Below are 26,621 nucleotides of genomic sequence, written 5' to 3' on the forward strand. Positions count from 1 at the left end.
CATCATACCAGACAACCATGCAAAAAAAAAAGGGGGGAAAGGAATAAATACCATTGCTTACTTTGAAACCAACAGTCCTTTAAGGGAAACTAGAGGAGGTGGTGTGCCTATTTCTGCCCAGCAGTAGCTCTCATTTAATTATGTATTCCCTCTGCCTGTGGTGTCCACAATGAGGTGGGTGTGATGCTGAATATACAACACATCCCTTAGCCATTAGAACACAGACTAGCAGTTAACTGAAGAAGTCTTCCAAACTTCAGAAGCACTTAAGACAACCCTCACACCTAGCTTTATCCCCAGTGCACAGATTCTAAAACAAGGTGTTACTTTTACACAAAAGCTCAGTGGTAATTATAGTAATTTACCTGCAATTATTTAATAGCAGAATTCTTTATTTCTAAATAAATTCACATCTGATAGCAAAATACAGTGCAATAAATAAAACTAGCCTTAAACTTCAAAGCCAAATAGTATAAGCTAATGAGATCTATTTGTAAATAACACGTCAGGTCTTCAAACACAGCCCCTACCCTGTACCATTTCTCCACATATAAACATATAGGATTAAAGAAGCTATCTTCTGCTGCTAGAAGCCACTCAGATAAAACAATTCGGGAGTGTCTATTACAATATCCCATGACCTGACAACTGCATGGAGAAACATGCCCATATACAGAGCCAAGGACAATGATGTTGCCTGCAGCCTTGTTTATAATCAGGAACTATCAGAAACAACCAAGAAGTTCAGCAATGGGAAAAATGAAAAAAAAAAAAAAAAAACAAAAACGAAAAAAAAAACATCAATCCCCATGACTAGGCAGCAGTTAAAAAGGATGAACCGGGATTATATGAACCAACATGAATAGCTATCCAAAGCACATTGTTGAATGAAAAAAAAAAAAAAAAATTACAGATATTAAATACAACGGCAATTATGTGAAGTTCCTAAAATACAAAAATACAATGCTTTTATATCATAAATAAAAATAAAAGTACCAAATCAACAAACTGTTTACCACTGGAAAGGAAGCCAGAGAACCAGGACGAAGGAAGTGGGGAGTAAACAGGCACTCAAACCTTATAAACGGACTCATTTGTTACTTCCATTAAAAAAACTAATTTTGAAAAAATGTGACTTGGGATTAAGTAATATGGTGAAATAAAAACAGTATCTCAGCAACTATTACTAAATTAAAATGAAATTGAGGAGCGGGTTCTGGGATGATCACAGAGTAGCAAGTAGCAGGAATCTGTCTTCCCACCCAGACAATAGATGCACTGGCAGAGTCTATCCAAAATAATTACTTTGGAGCTGTAGAATCTATGGAAAACTTGCAACTTCTAGGGGAAGGCTCGAACAGTTCATTGAGGTTATTTTCACTTAATTTTGGCTCCTACCGTAGTTGCAGCTACCCATCATCTACCCCAAGTCCTGTGGCAAGCAGCTGTGCACACATTTCCTAGAGCAGTTTGCACACAGCTGGCAAGAGACAGGATGGGCAAAAAGGACCCTGCCCTCTAAATATCAGGGATCTGTGCTCTAATGGCTGACTGCTGCTTCTGATCACAAAAGTGCAAAGAGGCCACTGTTGAACCTGCTCTCTTGCAGTAAGCCCCTCCTTTTTGGCCAAAGGGACTTCAGGGCATTTAACAGGCCAGAACCCTTCTCCCCAACCCCCGTTCAACTTTCTCTTTACCCCTTTTAAGGGCCAGACATTAAAGACTAGGCCATTCAAAAGCAACCACATATATGGGGAAAATTAGAACGTGACCATGTATGGCCAGGGAAAGGTGCGGACTCAGAAAACATCTGAAAAGACCTTAAATTTACAGATTGATCCTCAGCACAGAGACAGCCTACAATAAAAATAAAAATAAAAACCAGTAAAAAAGAAAAAAAAAAAACAGCAAATCACAAGGAAGGGGGAGAATCTGATTTCCACAGTTGGCACATTATGAGATGAAAATGTCCAGTTTTTAGCCAGGCACGATTGCTCATGCCTGTAATCCCAGCATTTTGGGAGGCTGAGGTGGGGGTAATTACCTGAGGTCAGGAGTTCGAGACCACCCTGGCCATCATGGCGAAACCACATCACAACTAAAAATACAAAAATTAGCAGGCACAGTGGCACGTGCCTATAGTCCCAACTACTTGGGAGGCTGAGGTAGGAGAATCACTTGAATCTGGGAGGTGGAGGCTGCAGTGAGTCGAGATCGCACCACCGCACTGCAGCCTCAGCAACAGAGTGAGACTCCATCTCAAAAAAAAAATAAACATAAAAAACTAAAGCGTCCAGTTTTCAACAACAACAAAATCACAGGAAACACAAACAGGAAAATACCACCCATTCAAAAGAAAAAATAAATTAAAAACTGACCCTGAAAAATACTTGCTGGTAGATCTACTAGACAAAAACAACCATGTTAAAGATAAACAAAGAACTAAAGGAAGATGTGGAGAAAGTTAAAACAAATTCATAAGCAAAATGAAAATATTCATAAAGAAATGCAAAATCTAGAAAAAAAATTTTGAAGTTGAAATGCACACTAATAGAAATGAAAAATCCACTGAGGGAATCGAAGGCAGATTTGAGGTTGCAGAAGAAAGAATCAGTGAACCTGAAGATAGGACAATGAAAATGATCAAGCCTGAGAAACAGGAAGAAGACTATAGAAAAGTGAGCAGAGCCAGGGGACCTATGGGACACCATCAAGCTAAGCAACACATGCATTGTGAGAGTTCCAAAAGGAGATAAGAGAACTCAAAGAGACCCCCATTGATACACATTATAATATCTTTCTAAAGACAAAGATAGAAATCTTGAAAGCAGCAGGAGAAAAGTAACTCATCACATACAAAGGATCCTCCTAAGATTATTAGCAGGTGTCTCATCAGAAACTTTTGGAGGCCAAAAGGCAGTAGGAAGATATATTCAAAGTGCAAAACAAACAAACAAACAAACAAACCTATCAACCAGAATGTTACTCTGGCAAAACTGTCCTTCAAAAGTGGGTGTGAAATGAAGACATTCTCAGACAAAAAAAGCTGAGAAAGCTCACTACCATTAGACCCATCTTGCAAGAAATGATAAAAAAAGTCCTGCATGGTAAAAATAAAAGGACACTAAAGAGTAACTTCCAGCCATATAAAGAAATAAAGATTTCAATAAAAGCAAATGCATGAACAATTATAAAAGCATCATTGTAAAAATAGTGACTGCATTTTTTTCTATGTGATTTAAGACAAACCTGTACGTTGTGCACATGTACCCTAGAACTTAAAGTATAATAAAAAAAAAATTTAGTCTAAAAGGTAGTACTATAAATTGTAACTCCACATTTTGTTTTCTACATGGTTTAAGAAACGAATGCACTAATCTCTTATTAGTACATTATTACTTTATGTTTTTGAGCCCACAATGTATAAAGACGTAATTCTGTGACATCACCAGTGAAAAGGGTGGTGCCTGAACTATTAGAGGAACAGAGTTTATGTAGTTAAGCTGGTATAAATTCAGGCCCGGTGCAGTGGCTCACGCCTGTAATCCCAGCACTTTGGGAGGCCAGGGCAGGTGGATCATTTTGAGACCAGCCTGGCCAACATGGTGAAACCCCGTCTGTACTCAAATTACAAAAAAATTAGCTGGGCGTGGTGGTGCGTCTCCATAATCCCAGCTACTCAGGAGGCTGAGGCAGGAGAATCACTTGAACCTGGGAGGCAGAAGTTGCAGTGAGCCAAGATCGCACCACTTGCACTCCAGCCTAGGCAACAGAGTGAGACTCTGTCTGTGGGGAAAAAAAAAAAAATTCACATTAGGGTATTATGACTTTAGAATGTTAAATGTAATTCCTATGGTAACCACAAAGTAAATACCTACAGAATACATACCAAAAAACTTTTAAAGTTTCACTAAAACAAACAAAAAAATCAAACACAAAAGTCAACAGTTAACACTAGAAATAAGGAACCAAAAAGCTACAAGGTATGTAGAAAACAAATAGCAACATGACAGAAGTGCCTCCTTATCAGTCATTACTTTAAATGTAAATGGATTAAACTCTCTAATCAAAAGACAGAGAACGGTAGAACAGATAAAAACAACCTCTGATAGACAAAGGACATGTGTTTAAAAATTTAAAAATTAAAAAACATGATCCAACTATATGCTATCTACAAGAGGCTCACTTTAGATCCAATGACACAAACAGATTGTAAGTGCAGTAATAAAGAAAATGATTATTTCATGCAAATAGTCACCAAAAGAAAGCAAGGATGGTTATGCTAATACCTAACAAAATAGATTTTAGGTCAAAAATGTTTACATTAGACAAAAAAAGGACATTATATATTAACAAAAAATACAAGATAGCAAGAAGATATAACCATCATAAAAATGTATTCACCTGACTACCAAACTATCTAAAATAAATCTGATAAACCAAAGAGAGAAATAGACCATTCTACAACAATAGTTAGAGACATCAATACTCCATTCTCAATAATGGATAAACAACTGGACTGGATATAAGGAAACAGAGGACTCAAACAACACAAAAAAACAACTAAACTAACAGGTATATACAGAACCCTCTACCTAACAACTGCACACACATTCTTCTTAAATGCATATGGGATATTTTCCAGGACAAGACATATAGTAAGCCACGAATTAAGTGTCAACAAATCTTCAAAGATGCCACATAAAATGTCTTCTGCAATCACAACAGGATGAAGTTAGAAATTAATAAGAGAAGTAAAACTATTTCCACAAAGCACAAAATTGTAGGATACTGAACAACATATGCTTAAACAACCAATAGATCAAAGGAGAAATCACAGAGGAAATTCAAAAATACTTAGACATGAACGAAAATGAAAACACAAATGCCAAAACTTATGGGACACAGCAAAGGCAGTGCTGAGAGGAAAATTCACAGCTATAAATGTTTACATTAAAAGACAAAAATCTCAAATCAAAAACCTAACTTTACAACTTAAAGAACTAGGAAAAGAACAAACCAAACCCAAAGCTCACAGAAAGAAAGAGTAGAGATAAACTAAACAAAACAAAAACAACAGAGAAAATTAAGGAAACAAAAGTTGGTTCTTTGGAAGTATCAACAAAATTGACAAATATTTACTGAGATGTACTCACACACACAAAAAGGAAAGATTCAAATTACTAAAATCTTTTTTTTTTATTATTCTTTAAGTTATAGGGTACACGTGCACAATGTGCAGGTTTGTTACATATGTATACTTGTGCCATGTTGGTGTGCTGCACCCATCAACTCGTCATTTACATCAGGTATAACTCCCAATGCCATCCCTCCCGCCTCCCCCCTCCCCATAATAGGCCCTGGTGTGTGATGTTCCCCTTCCAGAGTCCAAGTGATCTCATTGTTCACTTCCCACCTATGAGTGAGAACATGTGGTGTTTGGTTTTCTGTTCTTGTGATAGTTTGCTGAGAATGATGGTTTCCAGCTGCATCCATGTCCCTACAAAGGACATGAACTCATCCTTTTTTATGGCTGCATAGTATTCCATGGTGTATACGTGCCACATTTTCTTAATCCAGTCTGTCACTGATGGGCATTTGGGTTGATTCCAAGTCTTTGCTATTGTGAATAGTGTCGCAATAAACATACGTGTGCATGTGTCTTTATAGCAGCATGATTTATAATCCTTTGGGTATATACCCAGTAATGGGATGGCTGAGTCAAATGGTATTTCTAGTTCTAGATCCTTGAGGAATTGCCATACTGTTTTCCATAATGGTTGAACCAGTGTAAAATCCCACCAACAGTGTAAAAGTGTTCCTATTTCTCCACATCTTCTCCAGCACCTGTTGTTTCCTGACTTTTTAATGACTGCCATTCTAACTGGTGTGAGATGGTATCTCATTGTGATTTTGATTTGCATTTCTCTGATGGCCAGTGATGACGAGCATTTTTTCATGTGCCTGTTGGCTGTATGCATGTCTTCTTTTGAGAAATGTCTATTCATATCCTTTGCCCACTTTTTGATGGGGTTGTTTGGTTTTTTTCTCGTAAATTTGTTTGAGTTCTTTGTAGGTTCTGGATATTAGCCCTTTGTCAGATGAGTAGATTGCAAAAATTTTCTCCCATTCTGTAGGCTGCCTGTTCACTCTGATGGTACTTTCTTTTGCTGTGCAAAAGCTCTTTAGTTTAATTAGATCCTATTTGTCAATTATGGCTTTTGTTGCCATTGCTTTTGGTGTTTTAGACATGAAGTCCTTGCCCATGCCTATGTCCTGAATGGTATTACCTGGGTTTTCTTCTAGGGTTTTTATGGTTTTAGGTCTAACATTTAAGTCTCTAATCCACCTTGAATGAATTTTCGTATAAGGAGTAAGGAAAGGATCCAGTTTCAGCTTTCTACTTATGGCTAGCCAATTTTCCCAGCACCATTTATTAAATATAGAATCCTTTCCCCATGAAAGTGGGGACATTACTACTGATTCTACAGAAATAAAAAGGATTATAAGAGTACACTATGAAGAACTGTATGCCAAAAAATTGGATAACCTAGATAAAATGTATTCCTAGAAATACAAAATGTAGCAACTTTAAATCATGAAGAAATAGAAAACCTAAGACATATAACTAGTACAGAGATTAAATCAGTAATAAAAAAATCTTAAAAAAAAGAAGTTCTGAACCTGATGGCTTCACTGGTAAATTTTACCAAACAAATAAAGAACTAACACCAATCCCTCTCAAATTTCCACAAAATTGAAGAGGAGGGAACACTTCGTAACTCATTCTCTGATGCCAATATCACCCTGAGACCAAAACCAGATGAAGATACTACAAGAAAACTGGAGACCAGTATCCCAAATGAGTATCAATGCAAAAATCCTCAACAAAATATTGGCAAACTGAATTCAGCAGCATAGTAAAAGGATTTTACACCATGACCAAGTGGGATCTATTACTGGAATACAAGGATGGATCAACATACAAAGATCATACACCACATTAACAGAATGAAGAGAAGAAATACCCCACATGACCATCTGAATTGATGCAGAAAAAGCATCTGATAAAATTCAACACTCTTTCATGATAAAAACATTCAATAAACTAGGAATAGAAAGAAACTACCTCAATAAAATAAAAGCAATATATGAAAAATCAGTTGCAAACATTATGTCTATAATGAAAGACTAATAAGTTTTTCTTCTAACATCAGGAACAAGGCAAGAATGCATGCTTTCATCACTTCTATTTAACCTAGTGTAGGAAGTTCCACCAGAGCATTTAGACAAGAAAGAGAAATAAAAGGTATTCCAACTGGAAAAGAAGTAAAACTACTTCTGTCCACAGGTGATAAAATCTTACGTGTGGAAAACCCAAAAGATTCCACAAAAAACTGTTAGAACTAATAAATGAATTCAGCAACATAGCAGGAGACAAAGTCCACATACAAAAATCAGTTGCATTTCTATATACTTATCAATGGACAACCTGAAAAGGACATTACAAAAATGCATCAAAAGACTAAAATACCTAGGAATTAAACAAGGACATGAAAGACTTGTACAACGAAAACTACAAAACACTGCTGAAAGAAGTTAAAAGAAATAAATAGAAACACTTTCCATGTTCAAGGACTGAAAGGCTTGATATTGTTAAGATAGTAATATTACCCAAAACAACATACAGATGTAATATAATCCCTATCAAAATTCCAATGATATTTTTGCATAAATAAGAAAAACAATTCTAAAATGTACATGAAATGTTAGGGAATCCAAATAGCCACAATGATCCTGAAAAAGAACAAAGTAGGAGGACTCATACCTTCTGACTTCAAAACTTACTACAAAGCTATGGTAATCAAAACAATATGGTACTGGCATAAAGACAGACTTAGAGACCAACGGAATAGAATACAGAGCCCAGAATAAGCTTTTGCATATATGGTGAAATGATTTTTGACAAGAGCGCCAAGACCATTCAATGCGGAAAGGACATTCCTTTCAACAAATGGTGCTGGGAAAACTGGGTTTGCAAAAGAATACAGTTAGGTGAATATTCACAAAAATTAACTCAAATGAACTAAAAACTTAAATGTAAGACCTAAAACTATAAAGCTCTCAGAGGAAAACATAAGGTAGAAGCTTCACAGCACTGGCTTTGGCAATGTTTCCTTAGATAGGATATTAAAGGCATATATAACAAAATAAAAAAATAGACAAATTGGACTTCATGAAAATTTTAAAATTTTGTGCATCAAAAGACACTATCAACAGACTCAAAAACGCAACACACAGAATGGGAGAAAATATTTGCAAATCATATTCATATATCTGACAAGGGATTAACATCACAACTATACAAAGAACTATAACTCAACAACAAAACAAACAACTTGATTCAAAAATGGGCAAAGATCATGACTAAACATTTCTCCAAAGAAGATATTAAAATGGCCAATAAGCACATAAAAAAAAGCTCGACATCACTAAGCATTAGGGAAATACAAATCAAAATTATGAGGTGCCAACTCATACCCATTACAATGGCAAACTATCAAAAAAACAGAAAAGTGTTGGCAAGGATGTGAAGAAACTGGAATCTTTATGCACTGTTGGTAGGAATGTAAAATGGTACAGCCACTGTAAAGAAAAAATTATGGCAGTTCCTCAAAATTTTTAATAGAATTACCATATGATCCAATGATTCTACTTCTGGGTATTTACCAAAAAAATTTAAAGCGGAGTCTCAAAGAGATATTCATACATTCATTTTCACAGCAACATTCTTCACAACAGCTAAAAGGCAGAAGCCACCCAAGTGTCCGTCGATGGACGAATGGATAAGCAAAATGTGGTATACACATACAATGGAATATTATTCCGCTTTATAAGGAAATTTTTACACATGCTACAACACAGATGAATCTTCAGACATCATGATAAGTGAAATAAGCCAGTCACCAAAAAGACAAATAATGTACGATGATTTCACTTATATGAAGTGCTCCGAGTAGTCTAAATGATAGAGACAGAAAGCAGAATGATGAACATCAGGGCCCGGGCAGTGGTAGGAACGGGGAGTTACTGTTTAGTGAGTACAGAATTTCGGTTTTACTGAAATGAAAAGAGTTATGAAGATGGATGGTGGTGACGGCTGGACAACATTATGAATGTATTTAATACCAATGAAGTGTACAGTGAAAATGCTTAAGATGGTATATGTATTGTTTCACATTTTTTAAAAAGGAAAAATCAACAACAAATAAAAGTTAAAATAACTACAAAAAGTCTAATCAAATGGAAGAAGACAAACTACCATAGGAACAATTATAACATCATAAACGAAGCTGACTCTGTCTACTCAAATGGCCACATGAAACTTCAGCTGGTATAATTATTATTGGTATGAGCTGACACACATAATCTCTTTCCCAGGCTAAAACTTTGGCAATAACTGAAAGAGGTCCTCATATGCAACTGTTAAAAATGTTAGCATCACTAAATAAAAATGTCATGCTCCATTTTAACGACTAAGAATCCTTTCCCACTGTGCTAGGATTATAGTAGACTAGCTTGTATGAGAATGTAAGCTTAACATTTTAATAAAGTTCAGTAATAATAATAAGGGTCCCCTTCTTGCGGTAAATCTCCAGAAAATCAGGGTCTGGGTGAGCACCATTTACCTCCCTCTACTTTCAGCCCTGTCAAGGAACCATCAGCCAGGCTGTCTTTTACACAACCATCTTCTACATTTCCCAGGAAAAACAAAATAAACTTTCAATCCAGGGAATTGCATCCCCAATATTATATCCAACCATAACAGCTACTGGAGTAAAAAAGAAAGGAAGAAAGGGAGGGAGGGAGTCAAGGAGGAAAAAAATAACCAATTTGTTGTTATAATACATATCATTAATGTAAGTTTTACCTATTTTATTTTATAATTTTTTTAAGAGATAAGGTCTCTTTCTGTCACCCAGGATGGAGTACCATAATGTGATTATAGCTCACTTCAGCCTTCAACTCCTGGGCTCGAGCCATCCTCCCATCTTAGGCTCCCAAGAAGCTGGGACTACAAGCAAACACCACCATGCCTGCCTACTTTTTTTTTTTCTCGTTTTTGTAGAGATAGGGGTCTCACTATGTTGCCCAGGATGGTCTCAAACTCCTGACCTCAAGCAATCCTCCTGCCTCAGCCTCCAAAAGCACTGGGGTTACTGGGGTGAGCCACCATGCCTGGCCAGATTTACTTTAAATATCATCAACTACATCTTTCTCATTGTAGTTACTATAATGCCATAAGATTTAACAGAAAATAAAAACTAATTGAAGAAGAGTAAATAACAGAAAAATGTCCTTATTCAATCGTTAAGTATAAAAAGCAGCTCACAAAACAATATGCGCAATATGATCTTAATTTTGCTTTTAAAACGTATCTTTGATCACATAGAAGAACAAAAATGAAAGAAAACTATTAAAGTGACCCAGGACAAATGACCCCATTTCTTCTACAACAAATTACATGAAAAAAGGGAGGAAAGGGAAAATGCCACAGATTAAGAAAGACTTAAAAGAGACACGTGTGATGTGTGAAGGCTGCTTGGCTCCTGATTCCCACAAACCAACTGTCAACTGACAATTTTGAAACAATGGAGAAAACATGGACTAGGGCTTACATGTCTAGCTAGCACACATAGTAAGTTTGTTAATGGTGATGACATTGCAGCTTCTCTGTTAACAAAAAATGACTGAAGTATTTATAAGTTAAATAGTATATCTGAAACTCCAACAACAACAACAACAACAAACATAAAAGCAGGAGAAAAACAGAATGGCAAAATGCCTCTGTCCATGACTGTGGAAGCTAGATGATGAGTACATGGGGGCTCACTGCACTTTTCTCTCTACTTCTGTGTATGTTTGGAAAATTCCATAAATAAAACATAAAAGTGATAGCAGGGATAGTTACTTCTGGGTGGTGAAAACTGAGTGATCTGGTGGGAATTAGGTGATTTTTACTTTGATCTGTGTGCCATTAAGAACATCCAAGATTTTACACAACAAAGATGAGTTGCTTTGGTTACCTAAAAAACCAAATGTTACTCCTTTAGTAGATAAATAGATGGGTAGATAGGCAAACAGACAGATAGATGGCCTTTCAATGCCCTGTTCAAATAATGCCACCTTCATGGATTTAATCCTCCCTCTATAAATGCCTCAATGCATTTACCTATATTTCTACTAAAAGGCCTTAATGTGTTTGGTCATTCATTATAACAATTTTCAACTATGTCTAACTCTCCTCTAGAAAAACAACTTGATTACAAGGGGGCATTTCTTTTTCCTATTTCTATCCTGGCTAATACTAAGCAAAGTGTTCTCTCTACATAATAGATACAAAATAATTATTTGCTTAATTAACTTTTCCACAAATAAATCCAGGGAAGAAATGATGTCAACAGAAGTAGAGTATCCTACCCTGTAACTACAAAAGCTTTAAGGTTTTTGTTTTGTTTTGTTTTTTTGAGACAGGGTCTCACTTTGTCACCCAGGCTGGAATGCAGTGGTGTGATCATGGCTCATTGCACCCTCAACTTCCCAAGCTCAAGCAATTCTCCCACCTCAGCCTTCCAAGTAGCTGGGACTACAGGGGCATGCCATTTTCAGCTAATTTTTTTTTTAGAGATGGGGTCTTACTATGTTGCCCAGGTTAGTTTTGAACTCTTTGCCTCAAGAGATCCTTCTTGAGCCTTCCAAATTACAGGATTATAGGTACGGGCCATCACCCTTGGCCCAAAAGCCTTCATTTCAGGCCAGAACAGCCCTGAAAGTCCCTACACAAAGACATTCATCAAATGTTACCTAGTCAATTTCTCAAAACATTTACTTTTCAGTTGACTGGAAAATAACTGGTCCGTAGCAGACAAGGGTCAGTTACTGAATTAAGTGATAGACTTAAATGGCGTAAACCCGGGAGGCGGAGCTTGCAGTGAGCTGAGATCCGGCCACTGCACTCCAGCCTGGGTGACAGAGCGAGACTCCGTCTCAAAAAAAAAAAAAAAAACCCTGAAAGAAAACAAAGTCCATTAGCTCTTCAGCAACCTGAATTCACTATTTAACCCACTGAATGCTCATCCAGAGTGCCAATTCGACTGTTTTAATTAAGGAAACTATTACAGGCAGAACTCAAGGCTAGTCATGTGCTGAGACAGCAATGGTTCAGGAAACACCCCTGCTCTGAGAGGTTGATATCACGCAGAAGGGCTGCCCACCCATACCACTGTGTTTCCCTTATCATCTACTCACTGAAGACCTTGGCCCATTTTGTGCAGACGTGAGTAGCAATGGCCTTCAAGTCAAGGACATTCAACTCTACATTCTCTTGCTTATTAAAAATCTTTTCCAAAAAGATACAATAAAGCCCTCCCCCCAGAAGCACCAAAAGCTCCAGAACGTGGCATGCTGAACTTCCCCACATGTAAGACTTTACCCACCATATGGCCTTAATTTTCCATACATGGTTTTGGGGAAAGGCACTTAAATACTAGTGAAGACATTTACAACTTCCTTTTATATATAAAATATGCTTAGGGATTGACAAACATTAAAATAAAATCCAGGTTTTAAAATAAAATCCCCATCACTGTTTCCTAAGCCCTTCGAGAAACATTAGCGATTCATGATCAACTGGCAATTGCAAGCTTCTCCCAAGCTGCTTCTCCAGTTCTGCCCTGTGACCTGCTGTCTCAGAAGCCAGGTCTTCAAAAATGCTCATGCCACCCAACTTTTTAAGGCAAATATAGGGGCAGTAGGGGATGGGGCTGAGCTCTGCACAATTCGCACCCTGACCTCCACCTACATCCACACAGTTCATGTTCTCTCTTCTTTATTTTCTGATTCCTTCTTTTAGACTTTTGTTCAAATCCACTATCAGCAAATTTTAAATCTATTAGACAGTCAAGAAAGTGGGCAACATGGTACCATTATAAAATTACAATATACTACTATAGACAATCATAGCTATGCATATCTGGGTCCCCCAAAAAAATCAGGTATTAAGAAATAAGGCACATTCCTCCAAAGACAACTTAGTTCAAATGCCTCTTACCATTTGCTCCACTAGAATGAGTTTAAATGAGGTAACTATTTGGCATAGGCAGTTGCTCTCTTATGTTCTGGAGAACATAAACATAAGAGCTGAGTAAGAATAAGTTGTTCCTATTGAAGAGAAAAAGGGTACAATAGCATTAGTAAATATGAAAGAGTCAAATCACTGTTCTATTGGCTGATAAAAATATTTGTTAGGCCAAAGGATTTCATATCATTTTCTTCTTTAACAACAAAGAAATCGGCTTTGGATAATAAAAACGCATAACAAAATAATTCTAAAGTGACCTTAGGCCATGCCAAACTCAATTCAAACTAGTAACAGCCAAAGATGAAAGGAAGATTCTATAACCATTCCCTAGCTACTATACATTTTTAATATTTTTATACTATGTTACAGTTAGCATTTAGAAAATCAAACTGTCTAGCACTGTTGACCCTTCAACAATATGGGTTTGAACCGTGCATGTCCACTTACAAGTGGATTTTTTCAATAACAGTTACACCAAATGTGCCTGCCTGTCCTGCCTCCCCTTCCTCCTCCTCCACCTCTGCCACTGAAGACAACAAGACCAACCTCTTCTTTCCCTCCTCCTCATCAGCTTACCCAATGCAAAGACAATGAGGATGAAGACCTTTATGATGATCCACTTCCATTAATGAATAGCAAATATATTTTCTCTTCCTTAGGATTTTCTTAATAACATTTTCTTCTCTCTAGCTTATGTTATTGTAAGAACACAATATATAATATATATATAACATACAAAATGCATGTTATTCAACTGTTTATGTTATTGGTAAGGCTTCTGGTCAACTGTAGGCTATTAGTAGTTAAGTTCTGGAGGAGTCAAAAGTTACATGCAGGCCAGGCACGGTGGCTCATGCCTTTATTCCAAGCACTTTGGGAGGCCAAGGGAGAAGGATCATTTGAGGTCAGGAGTTTCAGACCAGCCTGGGCAACACAGTGAGAACATGTATCTATTTAATTTTTAAAAACTGTATTTTAAAAATGTTTAAAGGAAAAGAAAAAAGTATGCTTATTCAATTCAGTGTTTATATTCTAGAATAATGCTGCTCAAAAAATAACTAAGAAAAGAATGATGGATTTAATAAGGTACACATAAAGCTACATATATACAAGGTTGTGTGTATGCGTGTGCGTGTGTGTGTATGTGTGTGTAGATTTTTCTTTCTTTTGGAGTATAGAAATTGTTTTAGATATCCCTTAAGTAGAGAAATAGCACTTAGAAAGGAAGTATACACTTAGAAGGCCAAGAGTCATGTCACCAACAGGTTGGGAGAACTGTTGAGTCATGGCCTCCTCCTGTGTTGCCTGAGGAGACCTGAGTAAGAATGGATGTATAACCAAAGAATCTCCCATCTGACCTATGAGAGATACTGTACCAGCATTACCAGATATCACTGCTATTAAAATAAGATATTTCAGTGCCCAGAGGCTCAAGTCATCAAACGAAGCAACTCAATTCAAAAGACAAGGTGTATTAAAATCCACAAAAAAAAAACAAAACCATTTTTAAGAAATCCTAAGAAGTAACTGAAACCCAAAATGCTCTGTCTTGAGTCATGAGATCCATCGTTCTTGATATTGTCTGGACTTGCATCTACAGCTACGTTGTAAAATCTTTGTAGGTATGTGTTAGATTTCTGTGAAAACTTCGTTTAAATGTAAACTTCATACCATACTGTCTGTTTTTGTGTTAATAAAACTATAGATTTATTATATTTTTTAAAAAAAAGAACAAAATACAAGGTGTAGCTATACGACACAGAAGCTAAACAAGTACCTGACCTCACAGTAGTATACAGAATTTAAAGTGCCTGCTCAGAACTGTCATATTCAAGTTTATCAACCAAGAGTCATTATTAAAATATCATTAATACATCCGGGCACGGCGGCTCACACCTGTAATCCCAGCACTTTGGGAGGCCGAGGCAGGCCGATCATCTGAGGTCAGGAGTTCAAGACCAGCCTGGCCAACGTGGCAAAACCTCATCTCTACTAAAAATACAAAAACTGGCCGGGCGCGGTGGCTCACGCCTATAATACCTGCACTTTGGGAGGCTGAGGAGGGCGGATCACAAGGTCAGGAGATCGAGACCATCCTGGTTAACACGGTGAAACCCCATCTCTACTAAAAAATACAAAAAATTAGCCGGGCGTGGTGGTGGGTGCCTGTAGTCTCAGCTACTAGGGAGGCTGAGGCAGGAGAAGGGCATGAATCCAGAGCTTGCAGTGAGCCGAGATAGCGCCACTGCACTCCAGTCTGGGCAACAGAGCGAGACTCCATCTCAAAAAGAAAAAAATAAATAAATAAATAAGCTGAGTGTGGTGGCACATGCCTGTAACCCCAGCTATTTGGGAGGCTGAGGCAGGAGAATCACTTGAACCTGGGAGGTAGAGGTTACAGTGAGCTGAGATCATGCCATTGCACTCCAGTCTGGGAGACAGAACGAGATTCCATCTCAAAAACAAAAAAACAAACAAAAAAAACCATTAAGACATATGAGAATTGCACTGAAGGTGCACATTTCAATAACATATAGCTATTCTGGAGGGAAAAAGTATATCTAGAAAAACAGCTTCCAAGGTTGAGGTAAAAATCACAGGGCACTCAATAATATGCACTGATTTTTCTTCCCTCTTGAAGTACCAGAGCAGAGCTACATTCACAGAGCATTCCTGCAGGCTGCTTGCTTCACCATTAAGCAAGTCTTGACAGTTTCAAAGATGTTATGTTTTCAAAGACAGTTTTTCAGTTGTGTTTCTATTAAAAGCCAATTTTCAAATGGCTAAAAATTACAGATTATCTAAAAATCTTAGAGTCCACCTCTATTAAAGAAGAATAAGCTGGGAATGGTCAAATAAATGTAACCCAGAAAAGTGCCCTAATGTACTTTAAAAACATTTTTAGAGATAATGATTCCCAAATTTCCCTTACTGAAATTCAAGGAAGGTCACAAATAGCAGCCACTTTAAAAACAGTGCTCCAATTACTCATCCCCTAAGCTCTGCACAAAGGTTTATGGAGGGGAGATGCTCAGATAACTTGAGCATCTGTTATAGGATGCAGTCACTCCAGAAGAGCTGACTCCTTAGGAAATTTTCTTCTCACAAAGCAACAAATAAGAAAAACTCCAAGGTCTTTGTTTCAGCATCTGGCTGAAATCAAGGTTAAGGATAATGAAACCTACACAACCCCAGAATGTAACATATGACAGTATTTTTGGCCTGTAGAAAAGGTGTCTTCCTTAATCTGCATTAAGCTGTTGCTTTTCTCAATGAAAGAATATCCTTTTGCAATTGTTGGAAATGTTTAAGAAATGTCCACAAAACTATTTGAGTTGGCCTAGGATAGAACTAGAATTCTACCTAGGAGTAAGCCAGTACAGTCGCTCTAAGAGCAATAGTAACGCATATACCAGTATACGTCAGTCAAAGGGTAGATCATCTGATCATTTCTCAATTATTCAGGAAAAGCTTGGCACCCCAAATTATACACCAATGCATTAGACTTAACAAGATTATTAGACCATGGGTTGAAGTATAAGCTCTCACCAAATTTCAAGAAATATAGAGATTTTTAATGCATTCACTATGGAGGGAAAACATAAATATGTAACAGAAAACCTTCTTAAGTAGCCAGAAAATTATCCAAACTATTTCGTCTGCAAAAATGACAACACTGAATTCAGAAATCAATGACTAAAACTGCACAAGCATTTCCCATATTTTCCTTTTCCATTTCAAAAAGGGAAAAGCCAGTGGGCAGAAAATATCAGATATTTGATAAATCAAAATTCTGCTATAAATAGCAGGGGGTTTTTTGTTTTTTTTGTTTTTTTCCCTGAGACGGAGTTCGCCCTGTCCCCCAGGCTGGAGTGCAATGGTGCAATCTCGGCTCACTGCAACCTCTACCTCCCGAGTTCTAGCGATTCTCCTGCCTCAGCCTCTCAAGTAGCTGGGATTACAGGAGTGTGCCACCACACTCAGCTAATTTTTGTATGTTTAGCAGAGGCGGGGTTTCACCATGTTGGTCAGACTGTTCTCTAACTCCTGACCTGAGGTGATCCGCCTGCCTCAGCCTCCCAAAGTGCTGGGATTATGGGCATGAGCCACTGCGCCTGGCCAAATAGCAGGTCTTCTAAGAATGACAGTTTGAGTGACATTTCCTCCCCGCAATGTGACTTTGGAACTAATCCACCAACTCACCTTATTCCATTTCAAAGTTAGTAGTAAATCTTGCTTTTGAGTCCAACTTCAGGTAATCTCTCAAAACCTAGATTAAAACAATTATGAACTTTATTAGTAGTTATTTCCAAATTTTGAAAAACACACAACTATATCTCACAGTAAGTAAAAGGGGGAAAAAAAACACACCACTACTAATCAAATCACAACTGTGAAATTTTATACTTTGTCTCTAAAACCTTCTTTAATTGGTAATCTCTTTATATGCAGCTCAATACACATTTATTGGGCTTTTTTTTTTTTAAGACAGTGTTTTGCTCTTGTCGCCCAGGTTGGGGTACAGTGGCAAGATCTCAGCTCACTGAAACTTCCACCTCCCGGGTTCAAGCAGTTCTCCTGCCTCAGCCTCCTGCGTAGCTGGGATTACAGGTGCGCACCACCATACTGGCTAATTTTTGTGTTTTTAGTTGAGACAGGGTTTCACCATGTTAGCCAGGCTAATCTTGAACTCCTCACCTCAGGTGATCCACCTGCCTCAGCCTCCCAAAGTGCTGGGATTACAGGTGTGAGCCACTGTACTGTGCCCCGCCTCAACACATATTTAAATTTAAGCCAACCAACAGCCATTCCCACTTAAACAACAAATTCTTGCTTGGCTATTCATTCAGTCTGTCCACAGACTGCTACTCAAGGATCTCACCCTGGAAGCTGTATGTATAAAAGAAAACAACAACAACAAAGTGCTTTTGATGAGCTGGTCCATCACATGCCTATGGGAATCACTATTCCAAAATGCTAGTTCTCTACAGGGAGCAATTTTGTGCCCCCAGGGGATATCTTGCAACATCCGGTAACATTTTTGGTCATCACAAGTGAAGCGGTGGGGGGGACGGACACACTATTGGCATCTAACATACAGAAACCAGGGAAGCCGCTAAACATCTTACAATGCACAAGACAGTCCCCTCCAACAAAGAATTATCCTGCCTAAAACGAAAATAGTGGTGAGGTTGAGAAACCCTGTTCCGAAAAAACTAAACACTCTGTGTATTTGGAAATTCCAAAATTCTCACACTGCTCATTTCAGATCACATAGTAAGCTCCCACTATAGTCGTATTTCCTATGAATACTAAGCTTATTGGTTAAAAGAATACCCACATACATGCCCAATAGTAATCATCTACAGCACATGTACCAATTTCTAAAATGTATTCAAATAACTCAGACACGTCCATAAGAGCTTCCAATAAATAATTTTAAACACTATTTCAAACTATGCAATTGTCAAACTCTGTTCCCAACCACATAAATTGGAAGCTAAGAAGAATAAAAATCATCAGAACTTAGTTTCACTCACAGATATTCCCAATTCCTACTGAGGACAAAAGAGGAAGTTCCTCTTCCCAGCCTATCAACCTGGACATTAGGACTCCCACCTTTTATTCAGCTAAATAAAAAAGCACTTCAAACAAGACTTACCAAGGGCCTATCATGCCCTCACACTATGATCTCATGTAATATGGTAGAACGGAGCTTGGTAAGACCCCGCAACACACCTTTCCTACACTACCATAACCAAATCGTACAAACATCGGAAGAAAACTGTGGGTAAAATAAACCTCTAAAGAAGGAATGTCCAATCTTCTGGCTCCCCTGGACCACAGTGGAAGAATTACTATCTTAAGCCACACATAAAACACACTACCGATAGCTGATGAGCTTTAAAAAACATTGCAATAAAATCTCATAATGTTTTAAGAAAGTTTACAAGTTTGTGTTGGGCTGCATTCAAAGCCATCCTGTGCCACATGTGGTCCGTGGGCTGCAGGTTGGACAAGCTTGCTCTAAAGGATATTCTGAGAGTCAGATATCTAAGACAACAAAACTTGCTGTTTTTACACAACTGGCCTACAGCTTACACCCACGGAATAGGCGAAGAAATCTATAACACTCAAAATATATACTTCATTTTGTTAATCTTTAATTAATGAGCTATAACTAATTATATAAATAAGACACGCCTGGCAGCTGATCTGCAGTAGTAATCCATTAGGAACATGAATAAACATGCAAATTTTAAACTCAAGCAAAAGGACAGGATTTATGAACACACTTAGAAAGATTCCATCAGAATTACTCCATTCTAATTGAACAAGATTTCCATATGTGGCAAATGGGCTTATTCTAATTAAAGTCTGACTTTGTCTTCAGAATCCTCAGTGTATACAGGAACCACCCACATCAGGCTCAACCACAGTAACTCGAAGCAGCAAGTGGACCAGGGGCTGTGGGTAGCGGGGCAGAGACCAGTGCTCACACCCTAAAGCACTAGAAGCACCAGAAGGTTTGGCAGTCCAGGTAGAACCTGTGCCAGAGGCAGGACTCCAATCAGGAGCTCCCACTCATTGCAACCTCTGGCCCAGCCAACTCCTTGGGAAGCTTTGCTGAATGTCGTGCTTATCCAAAGCTGAAACGGAGTAGAAGAGGCTAACATATGTTCTAGATTCAAGGTGCCTGTGAAATCAGTGTAGAGACTACCACACCTCCACTACAGAGAGAAGACAACTGGGGAAGGCAGCACCAGTTAAGAGTTAGACAAACAATGACAGGTTCAAGGACAACTTTTCAATATCCATCAATGGCTAACAGAACAAAGCAATGCTACAAAGAAAGGAAAGCCCAGAAATTACTAGGAAGGTTCAGAAGTAGTAGTGCATGATACGAAATTTAACCTCTACCCCCATTTTTTTCTAGATTTAAATTAGTCCTTAAATAAAAATTCATAATAAAGTTTCAAAACATAAACATTTTTTTCCTCTCTTAGCAGTAAAATATATTCAGTTCCAAAAAAGAAAGGTTGCTCAATTTCCTGTCAAAAGCAATCAAGAGAAGGCCACCTACACTGTAAAAGCAGCAAGAAAAAAAACAAAACGCTAAAGAAAAGTCTGATGCGTGGGCGTATACAAAGTGCAATGTAACTACCACCCTGAGTTTTCAAAAGTTCTTTTCCCTGATCATTCTGAGAAATATGAAAATTAGTGTAACTGCTAAAGAGAAGTTTGACCTCCAGTCTATTTAAGGAAAACAAGCCCTATGATGGATCTAAGTCGCCTCAAAGGAAGACAGGTATGGAGGGAGGGGGGAAGGAATTCTATGTATTTAACCTATGGTTTTCTGTACCGAGGGAAAAGGGGAGATTCTGCCAAAGAGACAATTTGCATGTAATGTTCTCACAGAAAGAACATTATTCTGACAATGAATCTTCTCCTTATAGCCACCCTTAGCCCCACCCTGACTCACACAATTTTCTGGACTAGAACCATCTTCATCCAAGGCTGAGTATTCTTAATCTGAAAATATGAAATCAGAAATACTCCAAAATCTGAAACTTTTTAATGCCAACGTGACTTTCAGTGCTCAGAGGAAATGCTCATTGGAACACTTCAGATTCCAGGTTTTCAGATTAGGGATGCTGAACTGGTAAGTATACTACAAATATTCCAAAATCCAAAAAAATTAAAAATCCTAAACACTTCTGGTCTCAAGCATTTTGGATAAGGGAAATTCAACCCATATGTTTAATCCTAAATGTTTAGGGGCTAACCATTCACAAATATGTATGTGAGCTGACTAGATTATGAATTAGCTAGAGCATCACATTCACCACTCTACCAAATGCCCTCACCCTGCTTATACTTTCTGAAAATGTGAAATTCTAAGACAGGCAATCAACAGCCCAGCACTTTGAAAAGTAAACTAAAAGCCTACTGAAATATGCTTAGTACTAAGGTAGACACAGTGTGATGAAATAAGAAAGAAAGAAAGTGCTTTAATGGCTCACCAGCAGATTGAGAAGAAAAGAATAGCATACACAAAGTAAGTTAAAATTAAATACAGTATTGTCATTGAACACAATGAGGTGCCATATTTTTGTAAACTACACTTTCCATTCAAAGAAGCAGTTTGGCACAAAGGCAAAATAGATGAAGGAAATAAATAATGGGCCAAGAATGTATTAATGTGATGATTATAAATATTAAAATACAGCATACCAAAAGACAAATCAGGATGTATAATAACAGGAAGGCCACCATGGTCAGGTAGTTTCAAGACAAGGAAGCCCAACAAGCAAGTCCCTTAAACCTTATAAATGACTTTGATAAGCTAACAATTCTGTTATTAAGTCAACTGTGAGAGGTTTTGCTTTGTTTTACTTTACAACTTCAGACCAACCTACAAAAATGTCACAAGAACACTACAGATAACTTTTTTTCCTGAACTGTTCGAGACTAAGTAGCCAACGTGATGGCCTATCACTCCCAGAGTTTATAGTGAGTAATTTCTATAAACAAGGGCATTCTCCTACAAAACTACAATAATGGCGACCATCAAAAACCAGAAATTAATACTGCTGTTATGCTGTCATCTACTTTACAGCCTAGATTTGACTTTCTCCAATTAGCCTAATCCTTTTATTAAGAGGTCCTTTCTCCAGAAGGACCCAATTCTTTACTAAAGGTGAAACCTAGTTTTCAACTTTCCCTTCCCTATAAGAGCAGTAAATCTGGCTCCCACTAACGTCAATGTTTATTTATTGGATTTATCCCTCACACCACATGTCATATAATGCCTTCCCTACCTGTGATCCTGTATCAGAAACAGCCAGTCTCTCTAACCAAAGGACCCATAACGAGGTGACCTGGCAAAACAAAAAGTTTGACACAAAAACCACTCTACTCTAGCCACACCACAGAAAAAAATATTCAACCTCACACCCCCATCCTATCATCAACGGCCAAGTGGAGAACCAAGAGTTCTACATTCACCTGCTTCTGATGAGGCACCCTTATTTACAGACTACATGTAAGAAGATAACACTTTTACAGAGTCCAAATGGGCCAAACTAAGAATATATTACTTATAGATACACTCACTTTAAAAAGCAAGAGAATGTTGAACCTGCAGTCCAGGACAGTGTTATTTCCAGAGGGAAAGAGGAGGAGGGGATCACAGGGGAACACACAGTAGCTTCAAAGTAAAACCTGCAAGTGCTAAGCACGAGTTCCTCGACATACAAGATTTAAGCCTCGGCCAAACCATGAGGACGTCTTTAGGAGGGTCCCAATTTTACATCAGAGATTTGAGGCCTAAAAAGGTTAAGCCCATTGCCTGTGGTCACACAACTAATAAGCAAGTGAGTGCTCAGATGCAAGCCCACAGCTGTCTGACTCCAGCCTCTTCCTGCTCGCTCCCTTCCTCAACACAGAGAAAAGACAGGCAGGAGAAATGCAGCTGTGATTCTGAACCAACTGGTGGCTTCTAAGGGAGAGATTCCTACTGTACTTCTAAACCATTTCTCAGAGGGTTTTAGAGTAAGGGAAGTGCAGTTCCAAAACCGGGGGGGGGGGGGGGGGAACATCTTCCTGAAAGCAAGGAAAGGGGAAAGGGGGTGGAGGCACAAACCTGGGCCCTGCTTGGCACTGCAAGAGCAATATGAACAATCCTCGAGCGAGAGTCCCCATCACATTCCATAGGCTACCAAGTCGGACCCAATTCAGTTACTAAGTAAAGGCCCTGGGAAAATCTTTTTACTAGTTGTTTTTGTTTTCTTTTATTCTGAAATTGGGGGACAGGAGAGAGAAGACCAGCAAACCATTCGTAAAACTCTAAACATAGCCTAAATATGGTAAAACTATAAACTGCTTAGCCCTCAGCATGAAACATGAAATTAGTGACAAAATTTTGAGTCTTTCTGAAGAATTCATATAAAGGAATACGAAGGCAGAACAATGCTTCTCTGTAGCAAAGACCAGACACTTGGGAAGCTTAAATACCACTCTACTATCTGAGGATGTTTTAAAACTGTTTTCTAAAAACTAAAAAGATGGAACTACATAAAAAGATAACAAGCAAAAAAAATGTTATTGTCTTCTCAAAACATCAGAAATAACTGCATTCTAACTGCATTTCTGGTAGAGGTATCTCCAGAACCCATCAAAGTCATTCATAACAACTCACACCACCTGGAAAAATCTCATGATCAGCACTGATGATTTTGTGACCTTAATTCATCCTTTCTAAGACTATATTTTAAAGGGAATCAAGCCTTTCCATTGTTGATTTTCCATCGTTGGTGGAATATAACTGAATCCAAGATCATTTTAAGCCTAACCTCGCCTACAAAGAACAAAACAAAAAATCCTGCTAAGCTCCATCTCCCCCTGCTGTCAACCTTTTCTTTCTAAAAAAGAAAAAGTCTAGAAACAAGGCCATACACCAAAGAAAATGCTACAGAATAAAAGAAATAAAAGGACATACAAAATGGCATAAAAATAATTCACCAGCCTGGACAACATGGCAAAACCTTGTCTCCACAAAAAACAAATTAGGCAGCCATGGTGGCACATGTCTGTAGTCCCAGCTAATTGGGAGGCTGAGGTGGGAGGATCATTGGGGCCCAGGAGTTCCAGGCTTCAGTGAGCTATGATCACGCCACTGCACTCCAAACTGGGCAACAAAGTGAGACCCTGTAAAGAAAGAAAGAAAAGAAGAAAAGAAAAGAAAAGAAAAGAAAAAAGAAAAGAGGGGAGGGGAGGGGAGGGGAGAGGAGAGGAGAGCAGAGAGAAAGAAAGAGAAAGAGAGAAAGAGAGAGAGAAAGAAAGAAAGAGAGAGAGAAAGAAAGACAGAATGAAAGAAAGAAAAAGAGAAAGAAGAGAAGAGAAAAGAAAAGAAAAAAAAGAAGAGAAGAGACAGGAAGGAAGAGAGAAAGGAGTGAGGGAAGGAGGAAGGAAGAGAGGGAGGGAGGGAGGGAGGGAGGGAGGGAAGAAGGAAGGAAGGAAGGAAGGAAGGAAGGAAGGAAGGAAGGAAGGAAGGAAGGAAGGAAGGAAGGAATTAATTCAAAACTCATGTAAACTTTATGTTGCAGCCTAAAACTGTTTACAGTATATCAAAGCCAAGGCATGTAAAGTCATCCTCTAAATACAATAAGCAGGTGGTGAGAAGCACAATCAAAAATAAATCTCACTAGATAAAAAGGGAAAGCATTTAATAGACAACCGGACAAGGTGAAGAGTCTTTTTAATTAAAAGCTTTTTAGTTACTTTCTTCCACCTCCCGGATTTGAGTGATTCTCCTGCCTCAGCCTCCCGCATAGCTGGGATTACAGGCACACTCCACCACCCAGCCAATTTTTTTATTTTTAGTAAAGGCGGGATTTCTCCATTTTGGCCAGGCTGGTCTTGAACTCCTGACCTCAGGTGATCTGCCTGCCGTGGCCTCTCAAAAGTGCTGGGATTACAGGCGTGAGTCACCGCGCCCAGCTACTTTAGTTACTTTCTTTATGAAAAGTGATCAGGTGCTAATGAATTCAGCATCTGGCATTAGAAAGACAAGAAGTCATCCTATAGAATATCTCAATGAAGAATGCTGAATAAATTCATCCACAGGCACTTGTTTCGTTCATCCTACTGCATTAAGCTCAAGTTGTCCCAACACAACTAACAATTATCCTTGAAAATTTAAGGAGAATAGCTCAGCTTTAAAACAAACTTAAAATCTAGAAAAGAAAAGAAAAAATATATTACTTCAACTTCAAAAAAGGGAAAATCCTGAAACATATTGAAGAATTTCTTTGTAAACTCCTAGATAATGAATTTTGGGTAAAAATCAATATGGCTTATTAAAAATAAATCCCCCCCAAGGTAATCTAATTTACCGTTATTGAGGCAACCCTCTTATCAAGGGACCACAAGAATTGTATTTCTTAACTTAAATATTGATTTGACAATGTATGAAGACACAAGAAAGGTGTTCTTCCCAGAAAAGCATATCCCAATGGTTCTTCGACCTCAAGTCATAAAAATTTTTCTTATTCTTCCTTTCCCTGCAATTCTAAACAAAATTTCTGCATAGACAGAGACAAGCAAATGAAATGACTGAAAAAAGGCCAAAGAAGTGATGACAAGATGTCAGTGGCACCCATATAATCATTATATCCCTTGCAATATATGTATACAGCATTTTAGAAATTTTTACAGGTTAGTTATCTTCATTTTTGAGGCTTCTCCATCTCAGCAGAAGTTCATCTTCCCAGCTGCTCAAGCCAAAAACCTACAATTCATTTACATTCTTCTTTCACACCCCACATCCATTCTGTCAAGACCTATAAATTCTACCTCCCAAAGACCATCTCGACTCCTTTACTTCTCTCCACCTCCACTGTCCTTCACAATGGCTGAAGTCACTATTAGCTCTCGACTAGACAGCTACCCCCGATTCCTTATTAATCTTCTTTCTACCCATGATTATTTTCCACAGAGTAGTCAGACTGACTTGTTAAAAGGTTAGTAAACTATATCTTATTATTCCCCTGCTTAAAAGCCTCTAACGTCTTCCCATGGCCTCAGTTGTCAAGAAATGTGAAGAATGTAAAAATTCTGCCCTACATGTGAGCTAACAAGTTAGCCTGCCACACAGCTACATGGATGCCTGCAGAAGACATGAGACTCCAGGGTCAGAGACAAAGGATATTATTACAGCAGTAGCAGTGGCCAAACTATCAGTATTTTTTCGTGCTAGTCCCTTAAGCCTCAATTCCCACCAGGTGACACAAAGAGAACAAGATGACATCAGCACAACAGCAGGTTGTGTCACAGAAGAGTAACTCCAAGCTTAGTGAATTGACATCTTTTGTAATGGGCAGTAACCTTGCCAGGCCTTTACCCCAAAAGGGACATTCTCTTTCTCTTCCAAGGCCATTCACGATACAAATCATCCTTGAAAAGATCATCCAGAAGGCAGACAATCAATGTAGAAACACAAGAGACAAGTGGAGAACTGTCCCCCAACATTAGAGTAAGCGCCAAGTTTCTTGCTATGGTCTGTAAGGATCTACATGATTAGTTCTTTCTCTTCAATTTCATCTGGAACCTCTGTCTCCCCAGCATACTCACTCTAGCTCCACTGGCCATCTTTGATGCCTTCCAATGAGCTAAGTTCTTTCATGCCTCATGTACTTTGCCTGCACTGGTCCTTTTGTCAAAAATGCTCTTTGCCTAGCTTAGGTGTCAGTTCCTCAGAAGGACCTTTCCTGGTCAGTCTATCTACTTAAGCAGCTACCCTCACTTATTACCTTTTTACCACTTTGCTCACTCATTCATTTGTGCAATAAGCATTTACTGAGCACCTGCTATGTACCAATCATTGTTACCACAGGCACAATAATTATTTTTGGTACTTGTTTATTTACTGAGTCTTCCTCAAGGTGAAAACCTTGTCTTTTTATTCATCCTTAAATGC

At 38.2% G+C, this 26,621-nt stretch overlaps 1 protein-coding gene across 13 annotated transcripts in view; it reads right to left on the reverse strand.

Annotated features, from left to right (window-relative positions):
* The window catches only part of SIPA1L1 (signal induced proliferation associated 1 like 1), a 408,737-nt gene that overhangs the window by 303,786 nt on the left and 78,330 nt on the right, over nt 1-26,621 (reverse strand). For 9 of the 13 annotated variants that reach the window (XM_050797315.1, XM_050797316.1, XM_050797323.1 and 6 more), the window contains one exon: nt 17,345-17,411. The exons of 1 other annotated variant lie outside the window; for it this stretch is intronic. The gene's annotated coding sequence lies outside the window, so the exon portion shown is untranslated. Of the gene's footprint in view, nt 1-13,111; nt 13,828-17,344; nt 17,412-26,621 lie in introns of all 13 variants that reach the window. 3 more of the 13 variants (XM_050797320.1, XM_050797319.1, XM_050797318.1) reach the window with 2 other exon arrangements.

Source organism: Macaca thibetana, chromosome 7, assembly GCF_024542745.1.
Source record: "Macaca thibetana thibetana isolate TM-01 chromosome 7, ASM2454274v1, whole genome shotgun sequence".
Lineage (NCBI taxonomy): Eukaryota > Metazoa > Chordata > Mammalia > Primates > Cercopithecidae > Macaca > Macaca thibetana.